This window comes from Ahaetulla prasina, chromosome 3 (assembly GCF_028640845.1).
Source record: "Ahaetulla prasina isolate Xishuangbanna chromosome 3, ASM2864084v1, whole genome shotgun sequence".
NCBI classification, from domain to species: Eukaryota; Metazoa; Chordata; class Lepidosauria; order Squamata; family Colubridae; genus Ahaetulla; species Ahaetulla prasina.
In genome coordinates this window covers 56,114,962-56,121,855 of record NC_080541.1, presented here as the reverse complement: position 1 = coordinate 56,121,855, position 6,894 = coordinate 56,114,962, and the positions used below count along the sequence as shown (strand labels likewise).

The following is a 6,894-nucleotide window of genomic DNA, read 5'->3' as shown; positions in this document are numbered from 1 at the left end:
CTCTTGTCTATGATCACAAAAATAAATTCCATCAGAGGTGATTTTAATCCAGCACAATACTCTTTAGGTAGCAAGATTGGAATTCAGGCTTTGACCTGGTGATTTTGTTTATGTATGACAGGAAGCATCTGTAGCAACTAAAGGTGTTTCCAGGCAAAAGGGCTGACAGCATCCAGACCTCAGTTTCTGCATGAAGGAAACAAACCTCTTGTATTTTTCAACTAAAAAGTTCCAATTAGTCAGCAAATTCTGTTTTTTGTATTTAATATAAAACAGTAACAAGGCAGGGAGCATGCAATTAAAATACATAATTATGTACCTCTTTATTTTTTTAACATCGTCTTGTATCATCTTTCTAATGTATTAAAAACTTTGCTCTTTCTTTACTGAAGCAAAATGAATTTATGAAGATTCATACATATCTATATATAAATATATTAAATGTATTTTATTAAATCAACATTTTGGATACATTTCTTCAATTTCATTTGTACCAGAAATTGGAAAACTCTTGATTCACACTGGCAAAATCAGTGTGAGAAGTTAAAATGCAAATAAATACACATATCCATTAAAAATGGTATGCTTAATATCTTAAAGCACAACTGTTGCTTAACCACTGAGGAGCAAATATTGTTTGCCCCAGATTATTTAAACTCTGATAGTCCTTCAGAAACAAAAAGTATATGGGAGTGCAATTTCTAAGGTGAATTGTGACAGAGAAGTGCATCAGTGAGAGAGCTAATATAGATAAAAAAATATCGGCTTCTATTGTTCTCAAAGTAAAAAAAATCATGTTCATATTCTGTGGCAGTCATACTGTTTTATGTGAATGGATAACATTACAGGAAAAATATTGCAGGTTTTTTACAGATGGCCTAATTTTCTTTGCTGAAATTGCATTAAACGTTTGAGGAGCTGTTTTTCAGTTACATGCAAATGTAAGTGATTCTGTCTAAATATGCTGTACTACTTTGAACAGCTCCTTTATAGGTTTAAGCTAGGGTAGGAAATGTAGTAACAGGAGACAACTGCATTAAGTGCCTTTCTCCCCAGTTTTCTAAATGTTTCTTACCCCTCCAGGAATAAATCTCAATTCAGGAAGCCAAGCATTCATCAAAATTTAATCTGTTTCTTTAAATGCACAACAAAAACTAAAGAAGAGCAAAACATAAAGCTTCTCATAAGCTTCAGGCTATATCTATACATGACCTGGATAATTTTCTAAAAGGAAATGCCTTCCGTCCAATTTTACAACCATATAAAAAGTAAAAACACTTGAAATAATATCATACTCTTGCTCTTGATGCATGATTTATATGCTGTCATGTGTCACTTTTTTTCTTAATTTTCATGTGAGATGAAACTAGGATGGAAAAACTAGTCAAGGAACAAACCATGTAAATGTACCTTATAATGAGGTTTTTGTTAGTGGTGTTTTAAAATATTCACATATTTATATTTTTGCAGTACAGAAATATGGGTATAGCAGAATAAGTAGGGTTTATAAATGATATGTATTCTCCAAAGAATTTGGAAATATTTAATATCAACTCAAATAAATCCACAATTTAAAATGTCCACAGCAAAGCATCAACCCCTTTGAGAAGTTTCAAATCACTGTAACAAAATTGCAATCCTGAGGTCCAAACCACTGGGGGGAAAATAACCCACTGCTCTCACTACAGGTTAGTATGTTTCAGGCTATTTTCCTTCTTCTAATCTCACTTATCTTTTATGAATTTTGCCGGTGTGCCACCACAATTCATTAGAATCAAGTTGCTACTACCGTCTTCATAGACAGCAGGAGTGCAAAGTTTATGTAATCGCAAAATGCACTGAGATTTTCCTCAACACAGTGTGGTTTAAAAACCCCTGAAGTCATGTGAAATAGGAGACCTGACCTCAAGAATCTATAAACCTGGACGGTCTGATTGTGAGTTGAAAGGTCAGGCTTGCTGAGGTAGGTCCTGAGGCTGTTTCAACCTAATAGTAACACTTGATTTGAACAAGATTGTGTTAAAAGCCCAAGTTTCATGAATTCATCTGGATTGTTGGCCTGTCTAGAACTTTGCTGAAAAGCTAACAGTCTAAAACTAACACAAAGAGAACAGTGGATCAAGGAACTACAAAAAAGGAGGGTGTAACCAGTAAATAGATAACATTATAAACAGAGAGGAAAATATTGTTTTTCTATTTCATCCTGCTAGATATTTTTTTTTTGCATTGTTTCTTTGCCCCCAGTTATTTTCATTGTGGATTTCCTACTTTCCATGCATTTCCCCCTTTCACCTAATTCTGTATAGAATTACAAATGTTTTGTTTTGGAATTTGTGAAGTCTATGAATTGTCATAAGAAAAACTACATTAACTGCATTTCACACAACAGAAAATCTTGCATGTTAAGCGATACCATTTCAAAAGTAGATAAACAGTTACTTTTGACAATTTTTAAAACAATTTAAGACTGGGATATAAAAATTTGCCGACGTTGCATTCTTCTTTCTGATTATTTTATGCTAGTGACTTCAGAGATACTTTTCATTGAAGAAAAGGATCTATTTCGTCAAGTTTTATTCTAAGTATTTTCTCTGTATCAAGTATGGAACTGGGTGCTAAAAATCAGGCTGTCATAAAAAAACAAATATTTTTTAAAAATTATAAGCAACTAAAGAAATTAAATTGCAATCAATCAGCAAGGACCAGATGGTGTTCAGTGGAGAATTCTAAAGGAACTAACAACCAGTATAACTGAGCTGCTAACACAAATATGTAATTTATCATTGAAAAGACTCTACTAGCAACCTGGAGAATGGCCAAGGTTATACCCATCTCTTTAAAAGGTGTTAATTATGATCCTGGGAATTAAAGCTAGTAATTCACATTTTGGTATCAAAGATCTCCTGAGAAAAAAAATAAAATAAAAATCTGGGGGGAAAAGGTCCTATATACTTTTAGCTAACCTCTTAAGTTAATGATTCATGAAGTAGTCAACATGCATGAAAATGACTTAATTTTTGAAGAGCTTGTAATAAAGATAGATAGATGACAAAATAATGTAACATAACCAAACCTCAGACATGAATTGTAGATTTTATCCCAAATCTACATTTACAGTTCTATACATGAGCTCCAGCAACATTACGAATAGGTTTTCAACTAAATGTGTATAAGAATGAACTTCCATGAAAGAAAGAAAAAGCGTATCTTCTAGTAAGTTCCATGAAAATCAAAGGAATCAATTCCAAAGACATAAATAAAAAGAAAATACCAATGCACTAACAGTATAAATATGTGCCTACTATCTTCTTTAAATATTAATCAAATTCCATGTTTCTTTATGATATTGATTAACACATACGCTTTTACAAATGAGTAACTGAGGCATGAACATTAATTAAATAATACAACTTCTGGCTATAAAAGGCATCTAACACTGTAGCACAGATGGAACAAAGGCATCTATGAATTTTTCCAAAGTATGTTAAGGCCATTTTGACCATTTCCCATATTAACTCCTCCAAGTGGAATTTGCCAACCAATGTGCATTTATATAGAGATTTGAGGCTTGATGGTTAATCTTGCATCAGAAAATTGTTCTTTGCTATAGTGACTTGAGGCTTTCTCCAGAACCAGATTCAGCTACTATTTTACAAGATGCTGTACCATACTGTGTTGGTTACTATTGATGGGCTGCCTGTTACCGCTACTTGCATTTATTGTTTGTCTTGGTGTGATTATTTCTGTGTGACAATCTAGTCCCAGACTTATGAGCCATTTTTAGAAGAATATCTCCACCTCTGAAATCTCCCTTGACATCCAGATATCTGTCACTACTAAAGCTAAACAGATAAAAAGCTGAAAACCAGTAAATACTGCCTCAGAAACGTGTGGGCTTTGCAAGAAGGAAATTGGACCACATATATTTATTTAAAAAGTTAATATAATTTAAGTAAACTGAAAAAGCAAATGAAACATTGGTAATTTGAAATATAATCCTCCCTGAATAGTTTCTAATCTGTGAATCATTAGTAAACCTTGATACTACTATAGGTAGTCAATAATATGGATAGCAAATTAAAAATAAATAACATGGCATTTTTCATAATTTCATGTGATATGGACATTCTTGACCCAAATCACAAAAATAAATTGCAGGAATTAAGATGAGAGCACCAAAGTCTCATAAAGCCATTTCTCCCTGCCTGGATCTAGTAGCAGATACACACAGCTGCAGACACAGGCTCTATCTAGCTATCTCTCATCAGGCAATAGATAGAATATTTTCCAACAAAACAAAATAGATTCATAGGGTCATTGCTTGATATGCCCTCCCCCCAAGTTTTAACTTTAATTAGTTCTTCTATGTCGAACGAACCTAGTTCATTTGCTTAGTTATGTATTGTATAAACCATGAGTTACTTTATCACTCTTTAGATCAGTGGTTCTCAACCTTTATAGTGCTGCAACCCCTTTAATACAATTCCCCATGATGTGGTGACCCCAACCGTAAAATTATTTTCGTTTTGAATTTATCGCGCCTGAAGCCGTATTGGCTAGCGATCTGAACTGCTTGCGATTGCCTTGAGGACGGAGGCATTAAAGCAGAGTCTCCTCCCCTTAAACTCCCCTTAAGTTTATCGTGCCTGAAGCCAGATTTGGCTAGCGATTGGGAGTGATTGCAGCTGGCTTGAGAGGGAGACATCAGAGCAAAGATTTCTCTCTCTTTTAATTCATCGTGCCTGAAGCCGAATTCGGCTAGCGATTTGAAGAGCCTGCAGCTGGCTTGTGGAGTCAACCTTTGGAGCGCGATTCTTCGACTCGCAAGTATACTTCTCATATTTCTGATGGTCTTAGGCAACTCTTGGCAAATCGTCATTCGACCCCCAACTGGGTCCCGACCCACAGGTTGAGAACCACTGCTTTAGATACATTAGGTGAGTAGAACCAGTATGCACATATGATATTCTGTGTTTTACAATGTGCAGAAGATTCAAGTCAGAGGAACTGACATCATTTTTGTTCTGATCATAGAACATTCCTTCCAAAGAAGAGCTGTGCAGGATTCAAGAAGATAGAATTTTTCCAGCTTTTCAACTTTTGAAAAAGTCTCAAGCCCTGAGGGTATAAATTTATTGCCTTTAGAGAAGCAGCAAATACAATCACCAAGATGCTGATACTGTTCATGTTAAAATTCAATTGCAATTTTATTTTAGAGTGGTTATCATTTACAATTTTTGATGGTTACTTAATTATCAAACTAAATGATTGTGATTAAAAAAAGGTTGTTACAGAAAAACAAAATAGACAATATATGGGAAATGAATGATACTATGGAATGACATTACAGATTTTCTCAGCTTGGTACCTCCAGATGTACTGGACTCTGGCTATGAATTATGGGAATTGAAGTGCAACACATCTGGAGAGCACCAGATTGGGAAAAGCTGGCATACTGTGTTTCTTCCCGAATTAGACATATACTGGTGTTTCAAATGTTGCCTTGGCCCAGTCTGCATGTGCTTCAGTTAACCAGGGGGCCTAGACTGGGACCCTTTACTTATACCCAAATAAATCTACTTTTCTTTTTTCACTTTACATATGTTTTTATGTATTTGTATCCTGCCTTTAAAAATGTTTACAAATAACTCAAGGTGGTGAACTTATCTGACATACCTACGTTCTCCTATTTTCCCTACAATAACAACCCTTTGGAGTATGTTAGGTTGAGAGAGAGTCACTGGCCGAGATCATTTAGCTTTTATGGCTCATTGTCTTCCACTTTCTAGCCTGGTGCCTTAACCACTAGCCTAAATTGGCTCTATCAGAGAGAAAAAAGTTAATATATTGTAGAATAGCACTAAAAAGTTTGAGAATATAAGGCATAATCAAATTGTGGCAGGAATGTTGTGCAAATTTTCTGAGCTAGTTTTCTAGCATTTTACCCTAATCAGACAAACGTATGATAATTTATCAGGTTCCATCTCCTTCAATGACCTAGATAAACTGCAAAGATAAAAACTGTATGGGTACCTACATGTTCATATCTTTCCCACATTAGCTTTCCCCGAGCAGCCCATGTTTCTCTTTATCAGAGTTCTCCAGAATTTTTATTTATTCTTATAATGTATTTATTATGAAATTTATTTGCTGACCATCTCATATCCAATGGGTGGCTTACAACATAAAGTTAAAATTGAGATGAATTATTTCCTAGTTTCCAAGTTGTGGAAGTCTGACCAACGAATGGAGCTGGACAGGTTCTCTGTTCTTAATATTACAATTTAAAGAATATAAATCAAAAGTAAATCATTGCATGTGACATTTCGATCTGTATTATATTTTTCTCATGGGGATCTGCAGATGACATAAATTTATAATAAATTTGGATTAAGAGTTTGGGAATATGGACTATGAATTGGGCTAAAATGTGTAGGGCATATTTCTATTAAAGCCTTTGCAACCTTCATCTACGACTTTGCTCACTTTTTAGAAACATTCTTCTTTGAATGAACCAAATGAAACCCCCCAAATATATTCTCTGGAAGTATCCTTCAAACTTTGGCTTTACTAAGATTTTCACATGGGTGGGACTACTCAATTCTTCCAGTGTTTTGGACAACTTTAAGCATCTGCACAAGTAATCGGTATAAAAACAAAATAAGGGCAATTCTATTCTCACACTTCGGGGCATAAGCTGATTACCAACTGAGGTTGCAGAGAAGATTCCCTCAGTGACAGACTGTTGCAATTAGGTGCATTATGTGACATTTATACCAGTCCCAAAAGCCTCAGGCACCAAAACAATCTGAAACAGAAATATACAAGACACGATGGACAACTCGGTTCGCTGCAGCATGGCGTGTTTTTTTTAAAGAGCTTTTGTTTTCTACA

General features: G+C 34.8%; 1 long non-coding RNA gene across 2 annotated transcripts in view; it reads left to right on the top strand.

Moving 5' to 3' along the window:
- The window catches only part of LOC131194663 (uncharacterized), a 7,626-nt gene extending 1,231 nt beyond the window's left edge, over positions 1–6,395 (top strand). For both annotated transcript variants that reach the window (XR_009154264.1, XR_009154263.1), the window contains 2 exons: positions 1,587–1,688; positions 5,035–6,395. This is a non-coding gene — a long non-coding RNA (uncharacterized LOC131194663). The remainder of the gene's footprint in view (positions 1–1,586; positions 1,689–5,034) is intronic.
- Positions 6,396–6,894: the final 499 nt, after the last annotated feature.